This window comes from Sinohyriopsis cumingii, chromosome 7, assembly GCF_028554795.1.
Source record: "Sinohyriopsis cumingii isolate HCF-2022 chromosome 7, ASM2855479v2, whole genome shotgun sequence".
NCBI classification, from domain to species: Eukaryota; Metazoa; Mollusca; class Bivalvia; order Unionida; family Unionidae; genus Sinohyriopsis; species Sinohyriopsis cumingii.
The window spans coordinates 113782632-113800893 of record NC_142967.1 but is presented as its reverse complement, the minus strand read 5'-3'; positions in this window follow the sequence as shown (position 1 = coordinate 113800893).

Below are 18262 nucleotides of genomic sequence, written 5' to 3'. Positions count from 1 at the left end.
TTTTCGATTTAGCATTTTTATTTGATAGTATAATCTCTAACAAGTATTTCATTTAATGAAGTTTTTTTTAATTCTATCAGACATGAGTCAAAGAACATGTCAGGTACAATGATCAATCGGTCACATATTTAGTTGGAGTCTGATCTTTGAAGGGTATATTCTTATAATTTCTGTATTGCCGTGTATAATTAATTTTAGTCATTTAAATGTTTTATAATGTACAGTCTGAACTATAGGTTTGATTTGGAGAAGATTAATCATCGGACTGCAATTCTAAGACTTCCACTGATAACCTAATGCAATCCAAACGGTCGACCCACATGAACACCTAAATAGAAACCCGTTTACAGGATTTTTTTTCTACCTCAGATAGTATTATCTTGATATTTCTAGAAAGGTTCTGTTTGTAAAACTGTTTTGCATGATGTGTTCAGCAAAGAGGCATTTTCTCTTCGCAGTTATAAAGGCGTTTCTAACACATTTTACATTATATGATGCTGAGGAAATGGAAGCTACGCCTGTTTCCCAAAATCAGGCAGAGGTAGCCGATCCAGATTAAAAACCTGACGCTCTACTACGAATTCCAGCAAAGATGCTTAAGAAACCAAGAACCACTGCATACAGCCACGTACACCCTGAAAGATAAATATTCAGTGTCAAACGATACTCAAGTGTTTGCAATTATGAATATAAATTATAACATTTGCTCTGTGTAAGTGTGTTTAGTAGGTTGCAGTTTTATAAATGATCATTGAATACAATAGATTAAGAGAGCAGTAATAGCTTTCATGATTACTTGCTTGCTCCCATGTTCTTGTTTATTTGTATATTGACTTGGTTTGGTGTTTGGTGTTTTCAATTTCTAAAATTCATTTTTTGATATTTTTTTTATTTTGCTGGTTTTTCTATTCTTTTACACACAAGCTTTTGTTTTACTGATCTTGTTCTCCGTCTGCTTTTTCCAGGTATAATACAGGGCTACATCTAACAGATGGCTTTCACCTGCTTTATTCAACAGCATTGATATAATGCTAGCTAGCTCGTCGAGATATTGTATGATCAGTATAATTTGGCAGATTTATCCATGAGAAACTAAAATGAATCGCTCTGCTTATTGTATTGATAATTCCTGGATTACACACGGTTCATTGTTATTACATTTAAATGGTGGTTTCATAAGCACCGAAAATCGCTTATAAAACCTATCGTACTGTGTACCACAGTTTACAACCATGGCAATGAGACATAAAAGAGATAAGACAATATTTTCTAGAAACACATGCAAATCAAGGTCGGTATGGGTTTAAGGATGCTGACAGAAAACAATTGTGTAATCCTGTCCCTACAATCCAGAATTCCATACTGTACAACATTATTCCTTTAAAGTTTGTTTCCAAAATTATATGAGAAAGGAGTTTAAAAGCATTTAAATGATATTGAGTAGAATAATTCCATTTCAATATACTGGACCAGACATAAGCACAAACGTAATTGCAATAATCAATATAGTCTCTTTATTACGGAGATGAACTTGCAATGTTGCTCAAAGGTTATTTAGCAGAATTGTCACAGTGACTCTTGAACATGGAATTTCACTGGTTAAAAGAACGATGAGAAGGCCATAGGGTTGTACGGGAAAAGGCTGCCAGGGCGATAGTTAGAAGTTTGTGACATAAGACAGATTATCGAGATAGGTTTCCAGGAGGATACATTTGCCGCGGACCACCAGTGTCCCGATCACTAGTGGCCTGCCACTGCCAAGTACCAAAGACATGACCACGAGTGACAGTAAAAACATCAGCGTAACGATAAAATAATATGGTGATTCCAGATAGTAAAATAACGGCAAATCTTGTTTCAGCGAGCTATTTCCAGAGTTCTGCGGAACTCTGCGCGAACAACAAATTGATCATCGCAAATATAATAAACACTTTCAAAGGTGTATCAGAAGCCGCATTTGATATGGATGCAAGAGTACTTAAAGATGATTATCAATATTATTCTTATGATGTTCGTGTGCCAATCGAATGAGCAAGAATAAAATTTTAAGTTCGTGCATTTCGTGCCTATTTAAATGTTAACTGAAGTCCGTGGAATTCTTGTGAAAATCATTTGCAATACATACACCCATGGAAAACGTGATGGTTTTGTTAACAACTGCGTGATGTCATTGTTTAACAGCAACCGATGCATCATAGACGGCGAGGAAATCGAAACATGCCTAGACAACTTGACTTGGCAACGACAACATATGGACTCGCAAGATGCTACGATGATTACGATGTTTATTCTCGTAGCAGAAGACCCTCGGTGATGTTCGTCAAGGTCGTCACTAATAACGCCATTGATAGCATATATAATTTTCGATGACCCGCTAATAACGCGGATGCAAATGTCCTCGCTGTAGTCCATGACGCTAATCCCATATTCAAACTGTGGTTCACAGCAGGTCGAAGTCAAACAAACGCACAAGGTCATTTTAGTTGCGTAATTCCACTGTCGCTTATTTTTGGATCTTACAGAGGTGTTAGAAAAGTTATTTTCGGGCATCACATTTTTAGCGACACGACGCGGTACTGGCGTCAAAGCCATTAAGTATGCTGAAAGTGCCATTGCAGGGGCAACCGCAACGCTATAAGGACGGGTTACATTGATAAAAGTCTTGCTGCTGCTACCCATGCTGACATCCTCATTGACTGAAGAACAGCGACTACTAATTGTATGCAGGATGGGAATCAATCTACGGTGAGCTGGCTGACAATGACGAATGAGTTGGCTCAAGGTGCAGCAGCAGGTCTGTTCACGTGACAGATCACAATTCAGCAGGACGTTTTTGCGGATCGACGTTTATTTATAGCGTTTTAAGATATACAACGCAGAACTCGCATATAAAATACCCAACAGCGTTCAACCACCCTAACGTATATGAGGTATCGCTGAGACAAAACGGGCACGAAGAACTATCAGCAGATCTATGTCGCACGAACATACCACATGATGAGTTTCTTGGCACGCGACCAGAACGTTGACACAGAGCTCGAGATATCTCAGAAGGATTTCACAACGCTGTACTCAGTTAACGTTTCATTGGAACATCTGAAACTATTCAGACAATCCGTCATCGATAGGCATTTTTGCGCTCGTTTGGGAGCATTGACAGGTGATAGTGTCGTTTATAGATGCATTACTAGGATATTGTCGGACAAAACTTTACTTTACGCGGGAACAAACGAAGGTCGCTGGCGAGCCTGTGGAAAACACGTAATTTACTCTTCGCATGCAATGGTCATACGTGCGTGCAATATAAATATTCTCAACAATATATACAACCAGATTGATGCTTCACTGAGTCAAAAGCAAATTGCAAACGTGCGATTGGCAGGCAAGAACAATTGTGGAGGAACACTATAATTAGGATCCATCAATTAGAAATAATTAATCTAGATTTGCATGCAAGTCCTGGTACTCACTGGTTTAATAATTACATTAATCCACTAGAATTTATCCAGTATGTTAAGCAGGTGGGCGAAATATGCCGCTCTGGGTATCAACGCTGCGTACACAAACCGTGATAGATCCTCCAATATGTGGGGCAGAAGATATAGGAACACATATTGCACAGACTGCAGTGACAAACTCGTCTAATCCGGCGACAGAGTTGCAAAAATATAAGCACTGCATTTTTTTAACGCAGCAAGCTTGGATAATTAGAACTTGCTGCAGCTGAATAAAACAATATGACTGTAAATATTTATGGACGATCAAACGCGCGGAGAGACAACAAACTGTGTGGGCACATACAAATTTGTCACAAAAGACGATTAGGCGCGTAAGAGGACTACACCGGGGAAGATAGGGAAGAACGTGTGGTGTTTCAAAATCAAATCGGCCATATAAATCTAGCTACGTTAAATTGACTGATATCATTACTAAAATATCAGGGTTGATCGTCGTCAATTTAACCTAAATCAACGAGGGAAAGATTCTGGGATGTCCCTTGCGCTTATAGCGGATGAAGTACGAAGTCATGTTTCTAACACCGGAGACACAATGTGGGGAAAACGCAACATTAACATAAACAAAGATGTTTTTGTGCGCGACCCCCGATCGAGCCCAGGAAGTGGCGACAAAAAATAAATAATACGTGAATGTCAATTGCTGTGCCAAAAGATGAACATGTAAAGGCATTTAACCTTTTATGTATAAACAAACGTCCAGGACGACTCGACAACCATCGATGAAAGTTTTGGAAAACCCAGCTTTGCTACAACACAATTTGCCGATATCTCTATGAAACGAGTAGCGCTATATAATGTTAAAAGGTTACAATCTGAACTAAAAATTGCAAAGACTGGTATCAACACACTCACAAGCCAGATAAATCTTGATTTCCGCGACATAATTAGAACCATCAATGAATTTTTGGATACTCCAATGAAATCCATTGAAAGTTGCTGATATTGCCAAGAAACTAACCATGCTTGAAGCAGTGGAAACAGAGTATCTGTAAAATTATATTTAATCGTTACAAGCATCTGCGGGGGGGGGGGGGGGCGGAAACACCACTTCCACTAATTATTTGGTTATATACTCAATCATACTCCATCGCGGGGCTAAACATCGCCAGAAGAACACGCCTCGGAACTAAACATACAACCTAACCGAAGGAACTACTGCGGAATTAGACAGATGGCGCCATTGTTTCTTTGCTAAACCCCGTAAGCGTAAGCTGTATTGGTTTCGCCAAATTATATATGCATGCATACATACATAATACATACATACATACATACATACAGGTAGATATTACGCGCTAACAAGAACAGAGTCGCCATGGCCTAGATGAAATACGGATCTTCATGCGCTACAAGTAAACGTAGATAAGGTAATAACGTAACGCGAAGAAATACAACGACTATTAGCTATTGAAACATACAGCGAAGATAAAACGTTTCAAAGGAAATACGATGGCTATGAGATAAAAGTGTCAGTCACGCATTTCACAAGCCCCCAAAAGAATTTGTAGTGGTACATTTTCGCGACGCCAAGGATACGTTCAGTGACAGCGGCGATAACTATGTGTACTTAACGTTGTAATTTGAGATAAAACAAAGACAGATTTATAATTACAAAATGACCGACGAAGGTGAGATAGCTATTTCATTGTTTCTGCAATCCAAGTTTGCTGATTGTAAACGTGTCTTGTAACCGGCTTGCTATCGACAGAGCCGAGCTTGGATTTCTCGTCGCGGACGCTGTTCAAAACGGAATATTTGTGTCTAAACACCAAGATGACAGTAAAAAATGGCCTTTTGATGAATGGCATTCATGGTGGATAATATCGAACCTATATGGAGAATCTCAACGGTATGCACACCTAAAATCGTCAAAGCTGGCATATGCCGCCCATTTTTATCTATGATGAACATATACCAAAAACACGGTAGTCAAAGTTGGCAAGGATTCATTTATCATCGAAATAAATATCTAGAGGAGAGTCTCATTGGGCAACTTGAGCAATAACTGGCTACTGAGGTTGGATATCCCATGAATTCCACGCCTCTTGATTCCAAATACGGTAAAATAGCAGTTCCATACGAGTAGGTGTTCAGTGTTTTCTGCGATGTACACGATGAAATAGCAATATCATGCCAACGATAACATGGTCCCTGCATCAGCGGCCTAGATTGTAAAGGATCTCATTATCAAACGTAAAATTACGTATCTTAATGGCCGTGGTGATTCAGGCAATACAACAAGGGCTCTTACCGTGTTTAGAAGTCACGCTGAAACAACTAATCTTGTCGTGCTAACACCGACACATAAGCTCACCTCAGACCGCTTATTGACAATACAAATGCCTGCTCAGACATACCGCGATTCTTTTCAAATGAAAAGGAAGCGAAGAATGAGATAGTATCAGGATGGGAAGCAAGCAAACCACGCGCATCATAACACGGGACGAAATATGCACGGTACCCCCCTTCCCTGATGCTAAGTATACATTGAGGATTTGACAAATTTACACCAGACGTTGTGTTAAGAGCACATAAACCAAAAATATAACTACAGGTATGTAACTGTTGTATCATGGGGAAAAAATCAGCTGAAAATATAATTTAATTTAGTATCAAATGATATAACTTTAATTGACTAGTTCTTTTTACAGGGTAGCAATCTACAAACAGACGACTGAATAGCTAGGTTAGGTTATATCAAAATATTAGGTCGCATGTGTTATATTTTAGAGGTACACGAAAACAGACTAAAACAATTACACATTATGTTGCTACTGTATCAATGCTGTAAACATACTTCTAAAAAACAAATTTCGGTAAACAAGTTTAGGGCTCATATGAAATATTACAATAAGATGTCAACAATTCAAAAGATACTCAAGACTTTGGATTTGGTTCTTAAATTTTGATTAAATTAATAGACGCTACAGACCAGTTGCACAAGTCACATAAATGTAATCTAGGAATAAATGCATACTACTATAAATACCCAAATTTGTTAAGAATATAGTTGTAGCAGCTACGACAACATTGTGCATCTTGCTTCAGAAACTAGACTACAAAGTAACAGGAGTAAAACAGGACAAAACATTAACGAGGTTTCATAAGAATGGACAAAATGACATAAAATTTTAACTGGAAAGTGGTTAGTATTGCAACTGTTTCGGTGGAATGTGCGTCGCACCTTCTAGAAGATGGAGGAATATTTAATATACATCGGGTGCAAGTTTGCTAGACATTGGTACAATAACTTGTAAATGAAATCTAGTATATAAACACGTATTTAACACCCGTTGATATTATAACATCTGCTCCATGTTGAACATTATTAATGAAACGGCGACCAAAGCAATAAGAGATTTTGAATGTAATGTAAGAGCTAAAGAGTAAAACATATGCAAACATATACATAATCAGTCAGGAAAGTGGTTGGTATCAAAGAAAGCCAAAGCTTTGAAAAGTTGGACAATTATTGTATAGTATGTCAGGGGAAAAGATGAAAATAACAATAAAATAGAACGCCAGAACTCTAAAACAGAACGTTGGGTCTCTCGCAAGTGTATTTAATGATATTGAATAGATTAGTGATGCATGTGAGAGAAGCAAAGCTATGCAACAACAAAGATTTTACCATATAGACGATAACACAAAAAAGGAAAATCTGTATGGCTATTTTAATTTGCGTTACTCAAATGGAAGCTTTCTTATAATCGAGATGAAAGTAGAAAAAAAAATTCTATGTATAAATTTGTCAAATCCAAAATGATAACAGAGAACGCAAATTATATAGTATCGTTACATATTGATGAATTAGTTATTACAACATTGTAAGCAATAAAGATGAAGAAAGCCTGTATAGTAAATAGTTTTGGTAGATTACGAAGGAAAATGTGATAGAAAAAGTTTACTTGTTCATAAAAATGTGACTTAGCAGAAATATACAATAAAGATGGATTAAAAAAGTATAATAAATATTACGCAGAAAATTATCGAATTTATGATCAGAACTATGAAAGAGACCTACAATTTATCAAAAGCTGAATTAAGCTATATTATAACAAATTTAAGATATCAATATTTAGTAAACATGTGCGAAAGTAGAAAACGGTGAATAAGTCTTAACATATAGTAAAGTTTATTCACATGAAAAGCTCGCTTTACTTAATCGACGCACAACAGTATTGATTAACTTGACACCTTCGTTAGCCATTTAGAAACGACTTTGATGATATTGGACAAATCTTATAAACACAAAAGTATGCAATTGCAGATGAAATTTAAAAGAAAGAGGTCAAAACTTTAGCATAAAGTGAAATAATTGATACAAGAAGCAGAAATTCCTTGAGATCCAGATATATTCAAAACTGAATTAAACATAAAACTTTGTATATGAGTATTGTATTAAATACTGCAGCTGATAAAACTAAAAACAAGGTGAATACTGATAAAATTCTAACAAAAGGGTTATTGGATTTAGAAGATGAATTACTTGAAAGCATGTTGTTTTTTTAACTTTGTAGGTTATCGTACTATATATATATATATATATATATATATATATCTTTTATATAGATTAAAGAGATTTAAGCGTCTTGTTTTGTTAATTTAATGATAATGTTGGACCAAAAACGGTATGTACTAATTATGTATTTAGCTATGTTTCATCACATTTTGTTGAGTGTAAGCTACACACAATATGCTTCACGAATTAATATGTCGTTGACATAAAGAAATCTGTTTTATATATTCACTTTAATGTTGAAGCTTATGAAGACTTTTTAAGATTAGTGGTTAAATAATATACGTCTTCATTACTAATCACCAATCATTAAATAAAACTTTATTTTAAACGGTATTGCACGATACAATAAAACAATATATATGTAGTTACAATTAGATGAGTTAAATATAATTGTGATATTAACTTTGGATATTAGATACAATGTAAACATGTATTGCCATTAAATAATGTGATAAGATGACAAGATAAATTCTGATTGCAGGAGGAGCAATATGTTCTCTTTTAATTATTTAAACTAAATCGTGCAAATGATGACAGAGTATGCCATGGTCATATCATATGATGAATAAAGCAGAAACAGATGAGTTCAACTTTAAGGAGGGATTAAGATAGCAGTGCTTAGTTACTCAGGTTATATATATATATGTATATATACACACACACATTGGGATTGTTCTCCTTGTTATTCCACTCAATCAGAGTTGAGTTTGATAAACCTAGATAACTTAATGATTAGTTCAAACTTTCTAATAAACAGATAAATCATGCGTATTAGATTATTGCAGTTATAACAGTGGTTAGAGCTCAAATGATTTATGCCCACTTTTGGAACTAGAATCTTTTCACATCTCACTCTATAATATTTGTCCTTCTCTCGTGTAAGAATGTTATGACATCACAGTTTTTCTCACTTACATTTGTTGCATATTAATACAAATGTAGAAAACATACAACCACCCTCAAGCAGAAAAAAGGTATAGATGCTATTAAACATCTTAACCCAACACATCATTATATTACATATAATCCGAGTAGTACGAAACCTGGAAGACAGATGCAAGTGGCTAATTTGGAGGATACTTTCTTGAATGTAAATTGTTATTGTATTTTCCATTGTTTTCTATGTAGTTTTTACTGACAATAAAGTTGTTCACAATCTTGTAATATCTTGTATTAGTGACATAGTTATTGCTTAAGAAAGGGAGGATATTTCTAAGCTGAATGATTGCAACATATTCATGGTCTTTAAATATTTATGGATACAAGAATTTGTGACAGAATAAATATTAGAGTCAGAGACAAGTTATAAACAGTTGAGAACGTTTAGATCGCGATTGGCTAATGCACACATTAGCTAGTATGATTAACTTATTGTCCTTAGTAATCCTTTGTTCTTTCCCGTAAATTAAGCTTTATACAAGGAAAAGCATCTGAAGTGATCATAATGTGCAGCGACGGTTAATAGCTAGAAACTATTTGTCTTATGTACGATGCAATAAATTCCAATATAATGGCCAATTATGTAAACGAGGAAGGCAATAACAATGAATTCATTTAAGTTCATGATTTTATCATAAGAGAGAAAATTGTTGAATTAAGCTTTAATACAAATGTAAAGAATTTTATACTTGATTCACCAAGAATAAGTTCCCAAAGTATATTGATACTGTATAAACACGAGAGAGAAACGGATCCTGCAATGCAGTGCTGCCCAACCCGCCGCCCGCGATCTGATCTTAAATGGCCGGCCAGAGCTTCAGCAGCTATATAGTTGCTTTACTCACAAGGATATAAATTAAATTGTACAAAGCAACAAAAATGTTTCTTTAACTGACTAAATCACAACATCTGGACGCAGAGACTGAATATATATATCTCTCATTCTCTCAATCAATCGATCTATCAAGACCTATCATTGTAAATCGGACAGTTAAAGCAAGGTACAAAGAGAGAAAAATCAGGGATAAATGTGATTCATTGCAATAAACTAATTTGTAATAATGACTGATATCAATTGTAAAGAAATGTTACCATTTTTTATTACCTCCTATTCGTGGTGTCAGCGTTGCATTCCTTTATATTGGATTGGACAGACACAAGGATGCCAAGTGTCCGGTCAGCTCATCTACTTTAATACACTATCGAGATATGTTTCAACTGCCGTACATAATGTCAGTCATTCCCTCAGAAGTCTCATGTCGCGTTCTCTTTCACTTTAAGTTGCCATTTTCAAACCGTCAGAATGTTCTTCTGTCGCCCCCATTGACACATAAAAGCCGGTGTTGTTTTTCGATAATATAGTCAAACTCCGAGACTGCATTTGCTAGCGATTTAATCTTCCTCGCTGTGAGCTACTAGTCCACCAATCTCCGATAAGGAGCCTCACGAGACATTGGTACAGTATCAGTTTATGACAGTATAGTTAATTAAAAATGAAAAATTGAAGTTAAATACATGATTGATTCAAATAAAAGGGATCTTTAGTTTTATCGGCCTGCTTACTCTGCTTATCAGAATGGGTATGCTGAATTAAACCACTTGACCTTCAAATGTACCATGAGCACTTTACGTTCATTCCAGTCTGAAAATTATTACTATAATTATTATTACTATATATATATATATATATATATATATATATATATATATATATATATATATATATATAAAGTGAGAGAGAGAGAAGGAATATTATCATTTCCGACGTTAATATCGAATTTATTTCGTCGTGTGTGGTATAAATATATATATATATATATATATATATATATATATATATATATATATATATATATATATATATTTTAACGATTGGCGAAGCCAGGAGTTAAACTTTATAGCGTTTGGTACCTCCGGTATTAATGTAGGAAAAGAAAATGTTATTTTTTTATATAACAAACTTGATCCAGTATCGAGTTTAGAGGAGTAAACTCATTTTTAGGTACTACACATTCACCCCACCTCATTCGCCTGAATTCACATCAATTTCATAGCCTGATCAAAAAAACATACGTGACTTAAGAAACCTGTGGGATTGGGTTGACATGTGTGTCGCAGTAAATTACATTTTGTTGTTGTTGTGTGGTCCTTTTGTAAATAATTTACCCTATCTGAAAAATTCTGATTCAGCAAAGCATCACAGTTTAGTTGATGTTGTCACGGAAGTAAGGGGAAGTCTTTAGAGAGAGGTGTCTGGACAATTTAATTTATCAAACATTAATTTCCATGTATGAAAGGCAGGGCAGTTTCTATTTATTTGTCTAGTTCGCAAAGTACTCCTTTTGTTGTTTCAGGTACACATCTTGTAGGTACACACAATGAAGTGCCATATGGCATGATAAGAAATCTTGTCTTTTCACATGTAAAAATAATATAACGAAATATTTTTAACATCTGAAAATCATGGAATGAATAAATATGAAAATTATTTCGACAATACAAAAGTATTTTTATTTCACACTTAAGTATATATCTATCAGTAGTGAATGGGGACACCCTATGGACTAGGGGAGTTCCATGTTAAAAAGGCAATATCCACTCTGGGGACTATGGAAAATTTAACATGGGAGAAAAAAATATCCACTCTGGGGACAAGGGAATTTAACATGGGAGAAAAAATATCCATTCTAGGGACAAGGGGAATTGAATATGGGAGAAAAAATATACATCCTAGGACAAGGGGAATTGAACATGGGAGAAAAAAGTATCTATTCTAGGGACAAGGGGAAATTAACATGGGATTTGTTTTTTTGTTTTTTATTTTTTTTTAAAAAAAAGAGGGTTTGCAATTGAAAGTCAATCTCTTTTCGAGACCTATGAGTGGCCCTGAAAAGGGCCTTTGGGTTTATGTTAATATGCCCTTAACATAAAGGGCATCTGCGGCATCTTCTTGTCCTCAAGCTGCGTCTTACTCGAGGGCCATAAATCAGTGTCCTCTTGAGGCAACCTTGTCTTTCCACGTACACTCTTCGTATCCACAGACTGGTGTCTGACTTGTGGACAACGGTCCACTTGGATCGGACATACATTAGCATGTCCGTCCTAAACATCATTGAAGGCACAAGCGTAGAAGATTGCTCATCGGTCCACATCTTGAGGCACCGAGAACAGGTGAATCAATGCAGTGAACTGCACTTATTTATAGGTAGAGGTAGGATTGAAACGGATTGAGTTTGTTGACAAATCCAAACACGCGTTACAAAATTCAGTCAGACCGCATCCAATCCGAAGAGAGCAGTCTGTGACGTCACGTGGTCTATATAGATTCGCTAGCGCCTGTGTGCAGTCAATCTATGCGACAGTGATTCAACATGACGGAAACTCAGAAAACGATCCATTGGGGTGCACCAGTAGTGGAGACCGCCCAAGGGAACCCGGACTTACTTTCAGAAGAGGTTAATTGGGATTTTGTGGATTTTCTTACCTCGCAAGAATTTGTTCCGGAACTTTCGTCACCATCATTACCGCAATTTGAGAATTTTAGACAGAGACAGAAAGAAGAATTGGAGAAATTTATACAACGACAAAAGGAAGCGGAACAAGCTTTTCTCCTACAGCAACAGCAGCAAGAAGAAGAGGTAAGAAAAAAAACAACAAGAAGAAGTAGCAGCAAAGAAACAAGAGGGTGAAAATCAAACGGTCACGGTACTGTTGGACATTTTAGCGGAGTTAACAAGTCTGAAACAAATGTATCAGACTTCTTTATTACGACCGAAGAGAATACAACCTTCCCGAGCTAAACACGTCAACCCTGTGACTAAGCCTACCGTACCACCCTTAGTGATTTCAACCAAATCATCATCAACAGTACGTAGTCCAGAAGTAGGCCTTGGCCGTGGCAAAGGCTCAAGACAGTTAAAGTTGATTGCTTAAACTCACCCCTACACTAAAAACCAAAGGCCCTTTTCAGTGCCACCCACGTCCCTCGAAAAGAGATGCACTTTGAATTTGCCAATAACTCAAAAAAAAAAAAACATTTGACCCATATAGTACGTGTCTGTGTATGAGTGCGTGAGTCTACGTTCTTATTTTAAAATCAAAACCCAAAGACACTTACCTTATATAATTAATTTATTGTTTTATCAATAGTTACAATCCAATTCACAATTCACAACATAACACTTTAAAAAGTTCATACACTTCTTCTGTCTCATTGTTTAGTCTCTCTTGTTTTTAAATTTCTTCACCGTCACAGTCTTTTCCTCTTCTTCCTCCTCACTTTCTTCCCTTCTTCTTTTCTTCTCCTGTTTTTTTTCTTCACCTGGCTGCTTTCTTCCTCTGAAGAATCCCTCTCTTCTTCTGAAGAATCCCTCTTTTCTTCTGACTCCTCTTGTTTCTTTTTTGGGCAATCTGGAGACCAATGTCCTTTTTCTTGACAATAATAACAGGTATCTTGACTTTTGTCTTTTCTAGCCCCTGGTTTTTTTTTTGTTTTTTTTTTTTGACGGTTTGGACACTCTGAAGACCAATGCCCTTTCTTTTGACAGATATAGCAAGTATCTTGACTTTTATCTTGAAAGGAAGGAGAGTAGTCCGTCGGCTGGTCTGAAGAGAATTTTCTAATGACCCCTCGCAAAGCTCTGATGAAACGTTCGATCTGGCTAGTCTCTTCCATCGTTGTGCTCGGTCTGAGAGTGAAATGAATAGTGAAAGGACAAGACACATCCCTTTATATACGCTGGTCTGCCATGACTATAAATTAGTCCATGGTGTTTAAACTTGAGTCATTTGACGTTTTGCACTCAAGATGAAACGATCCAATTCATTTGAGAAGAAAGAAGAAGAAAGTAAGAGGCAGAAACGTGATCTGTCGCCTCGTACCAGGACTGAAGTCTTGGCACAAATTCATGCCAGTGATTTTGAAGAGGACATGAGTGAACCAGAATCCGAACCCTCTAAACAAAGGTCACCACCCTTAGTCAACCCTGAAAAGTACTATTCCACTCGAGAGACGGAAAAGCGCTCCTCTAGAAAATTTAGAACCACGGTTTACAAATACACGGTGAAGTTTAAAGATTTCAAGGCTGTAGTACCGTTAGAGAAAGCAGAAGGGTTCATCACCGGGGTGTGGGATTCTTTGCTCACCACACTCAAGCGACAATGTCAACCCAAAGAAGACGATCGCTTGAGACTTTCCATACAACACGACGGTTTGAAATCCCCTGTTTGGATCGAGTTTAGCACCCCTGCAGAATTGACTGCTTCCAAAGTCATGGACAAAATTCAACACGTACAACAATCCAATGATCAGTTTAACATCACCGATGGAAAAGTCACACTGGACATGACCCACGTCTCTCCTCCTCAAGGGACTGGCCGCAAAAAGGTGTTATTGGTGAACGACCTTCGCATCACCAAAACAAGCCTCGTCCGAATTCACAACCCTCAAGACCAGATGTGTTTAGCCAGGGCTATCGTGGTGGGACGAACCCATGCCAACAAGAACGACACGGTAGAATGGAAAAGAACCTGGGAGAACATTCGAAAATCGAACCGAGCCAAACAACGAAATGAAGCAGAACTCCTGTTACAACAAGCCGGACTGTCCAAAGACACACCCTGTGGCATTCCTGAGATGCAAAAATTGCAAGATGCCCTAGCTCCACGATACACCTTGAAAGTGTACCCTCAAGAAATGCGCGGGCCTCTGTTGTTTCGAGGGAAAGACTTTAAGGATGGAAAATACATTCATGTCTATTATCACGATGACTATTTCGATACCATTACCAGTATCACCGGATTCCTAGGATACAAATATTACTGTGAGAAATGTGACCATGGTCATAATAATCGAGAGCAACACAAACATTGTGGATTGAAATGCTCAGGATGTTTGGCCTCTCCACCCTGTCTGAGCGAAGGACCAGTGCATTGTTCAACTTGCCTGCGCACGTTTGTCAGCCCTGCCTGTTACCAACAACATCTGAAGACACAAGGTTCACAGCAGAAATGTGCTTGTCAACTCCTGAGATTGTGCCCTACGTGTGGACAAGGCATACGTACCAATAGTGCCAAGGCACACGTATGTTCAGGAAAGAAAAAATGTCACATTTGTCACCACATCGTGGACTTGGAATACCAATGCTACGTGCAAAAATACCAACCCCCACCAGAGAAAGAGGATGGACACAAGAAGAAAGGCAACTTCATCTTTTTCGATTTCGAATGCATGCAAGAGACTGGCATTCACATTCCTAATTTCTGCGTAGCTCATCGAGCGTGCGAGAAGTGCATTCAAAAATCTATCTTCAGTCATTGCCCTCACTGCAGCAAGATTCCTGGAGGACGTGAAAAAATCTTTCGGGGACCGAACACGTTAGCCGATTTTGCCCAATGGGTCTTAGACCCCATCGACAAGACGTGGAGCCAAGAGGACATCGAACGTTACGGAGATTGTCATCGTCATGCCACAGTGATGGCTCACAATTTCTCCAGATACGATGGACAGTTTCTTCTCAGATACTATACGGAACATGGCACCAAACGTCCTAAAGTGACTTTGAACGGAGCCAAAATCATTTTCATGCAAGTGGGACAAGTGCAGTTTAAAGATTCGATGAGTTACTTGGCCATGCCTTTGAGTCGAATGCCTAAAAAGTTTGGAATGACAGAAATGGCTAAAGGTTATTTTCCTCACTTTTTCAATACGGAAGCCAATCAATATGCCGTTCTACCCCATTTGCCTGAGGCTCATTATTACGACCCCGACAACATGCGTACCGAACAACGAGAAGCTTTCTACGCTTGGTACCAGGCTCACGCCTCGGACCCTTTCGACTTTCAGGAAGAAATGCTAAAGTATTGTCGTTCCGACGTGGACACTTTACGGCGTTGCTGTGGAAAATTTTGAGAACTGTTCATGGAACACGGAGGGTCGATCCTTTGAAGGAAGCTTGCACCATTGCCAAAGCGTGTTCCGTAGTGTATCGACAATGATTCATGCCTGAAAAAACCGTGGCTGTCATCAGCCCTCAAACGACCAACTATGTCAAACGTCAATACTCGGTCAAAGCCCTACGCTGGTTACATTACTTGTGCGACAAGGAAGACAAATGGATTCAGCATGCCCGCAACGGAAGGGGCGAAAAGACCATCGGAACGCATTCGGTCGATGGCTGAGACTTAGAAACCCCAAGATCGTGTACGAGTTTAACGGTTGCTTATTTCACGGATGTCCCGTCTGTTACCCTGACCGTGACACTAAAAATCAGTTTTTACAACGGACCATGGAAGACCTGTGCCAGGACACTTGTGAGCGAAGCTTCAAGTTAGAACAGGAAGGATACCAAGTGGTGGAAATGTGGGAACACGAATACGATCACCGTTTGAAAATCGATCCCGAGTTTAAAAGTGTCGTGGAAAGTTACAAGCTGATGGACCCCCTGAACCCGAGGAATAGTTTGTACGGAGGAAGGACCAATGCCACCTGTTTGCTGTACCAAGCCGACGAAGAGAAAGGAGAAGAAATCAAATACTTGGACGTGTGTTCGCTGTATCCCTACGTGTGCAAATATTGTCGCTTTCCTGTAGGGCACCCACAATTGTTGACGGAACACATCGACCTGAAAAACATTCGACAATACGAAGGTCTGATCAAGTGCAAAGTCTTGCCTCCCACGGACTTGTATCATCCCGTGCTACCTCACCATTGCCAAGGCAAACTGATGTTTCCTTTGTGCCGTACTTGTGCCGAAACGTGCAACCAAGATCATCCTTGTCAGCACACCCAGGAAGAACGTGCCTTGACGGGAACGTGGGTTAGCGTGGAATTGTTCAAAGCTCTGGACATGGGATACCAACTGTTAGAAGTGTACGAAATTTGCCACTTTCCCAAGACACAACAATACCACAAGGGTGACCCCACGCAGAAAGGCATTTTCGCCGACTACGTAGATGCCTTTTTGAAACTGAAGCAAGAAGCCAGTGGCTATCCGTCCTGGTGTCACACTCCCGAAGACGAAAAGACATTCAAAGAGAAATACTATGAACACGAAGGCATCTCTTTAGACCACATCGAGAAAAACGAAGGCAGGCGATCGTTTGCCAAAGTGATGTTAAATTGCTTGTGGGGTAAAATGGCACAACGCCCGTGTTTACCCAAGACGGAATATTTGATAGAACCTTCCCGCTACTTCCAGATGATTCACGACAAAACCAAATTCATGAAACACGTTGACGTCGTTCGCGAGGATTTGATGTTGGTCAATTACGAAGAAGATCTGGACTTTGTACAAGACGACCCTTTTGGAAATGTCATCATTGCGGCTTACGTGACAGCTCATGCTCGCTTAAAATTGTACGAAGCTTTAGAACTGTTAGGGGAACGCGTCCTGTACTTTGACACGGACAGTTGCATTTACATCCATCACCCGAGTCAACAGCACCCTGACATCGAAGGAGACCGTTTAGGAGCCTGGACAGACGAGCATCCCGACGTCAAGATTCTAAGTTTCGTCAGTGGCGGTCCCAAAAATTACGGCTACGAATACCGGGACCCACAAGGAGAAGTGCACACGACGTGCAAAGTGAAAGGATTGACTCTGAATTATCGTACCAGTCGTGTGGTCAACTTTGGGGTATTGAAAGAAGCCTTGCAATCAGGAGAGGATGAACACTTTAAAGTGACCACCTATCAACCGAACAAGAATGTACGTTTACCCACTCACCACATCGTCAGTCGACCCTTGGAAAAAGTCTATCAAATCGTGTACCAGAAGCGAGTGCGACTTCCCAATCATTTATCTTTGCCGTATGGACATGATGGTATAAAACTTTGGTTGTAAGCGGATAGCCATCCACCAGAAGGATGACTTCGCCACAGCAAGAATCGAGTGAGAAACCCGATGAGAACTCCAAGTTCAAACCCTACCCTTTTCCGGTTTTCTTGCCTGAATATTGTAATTGTGCCCGTCGATTGGACACGTTTCAAGCATGGCCTACGGATAGGAAAGGATTACCTTCTTCGCATATTTTAGCTAGAACAGGATTTGTCTACTTGGGACGTGAGTCAGGATTGGGACATGAAGTACAGTGTTTCGCTTGTGGCCTGAAGTTACGAATGGATCTATGTATCTATAAAGATTCAGCTATTCTCGAACAAACTCGATGGTCTCCGCACTGCCCTTACCTTTCTATGGCCTTTCCACCCATGACATTACGGTACAATGATGACGGTACCTTAGAGACGGTACCTTCCAAAACAAGACATAAAAAAACATAAAAA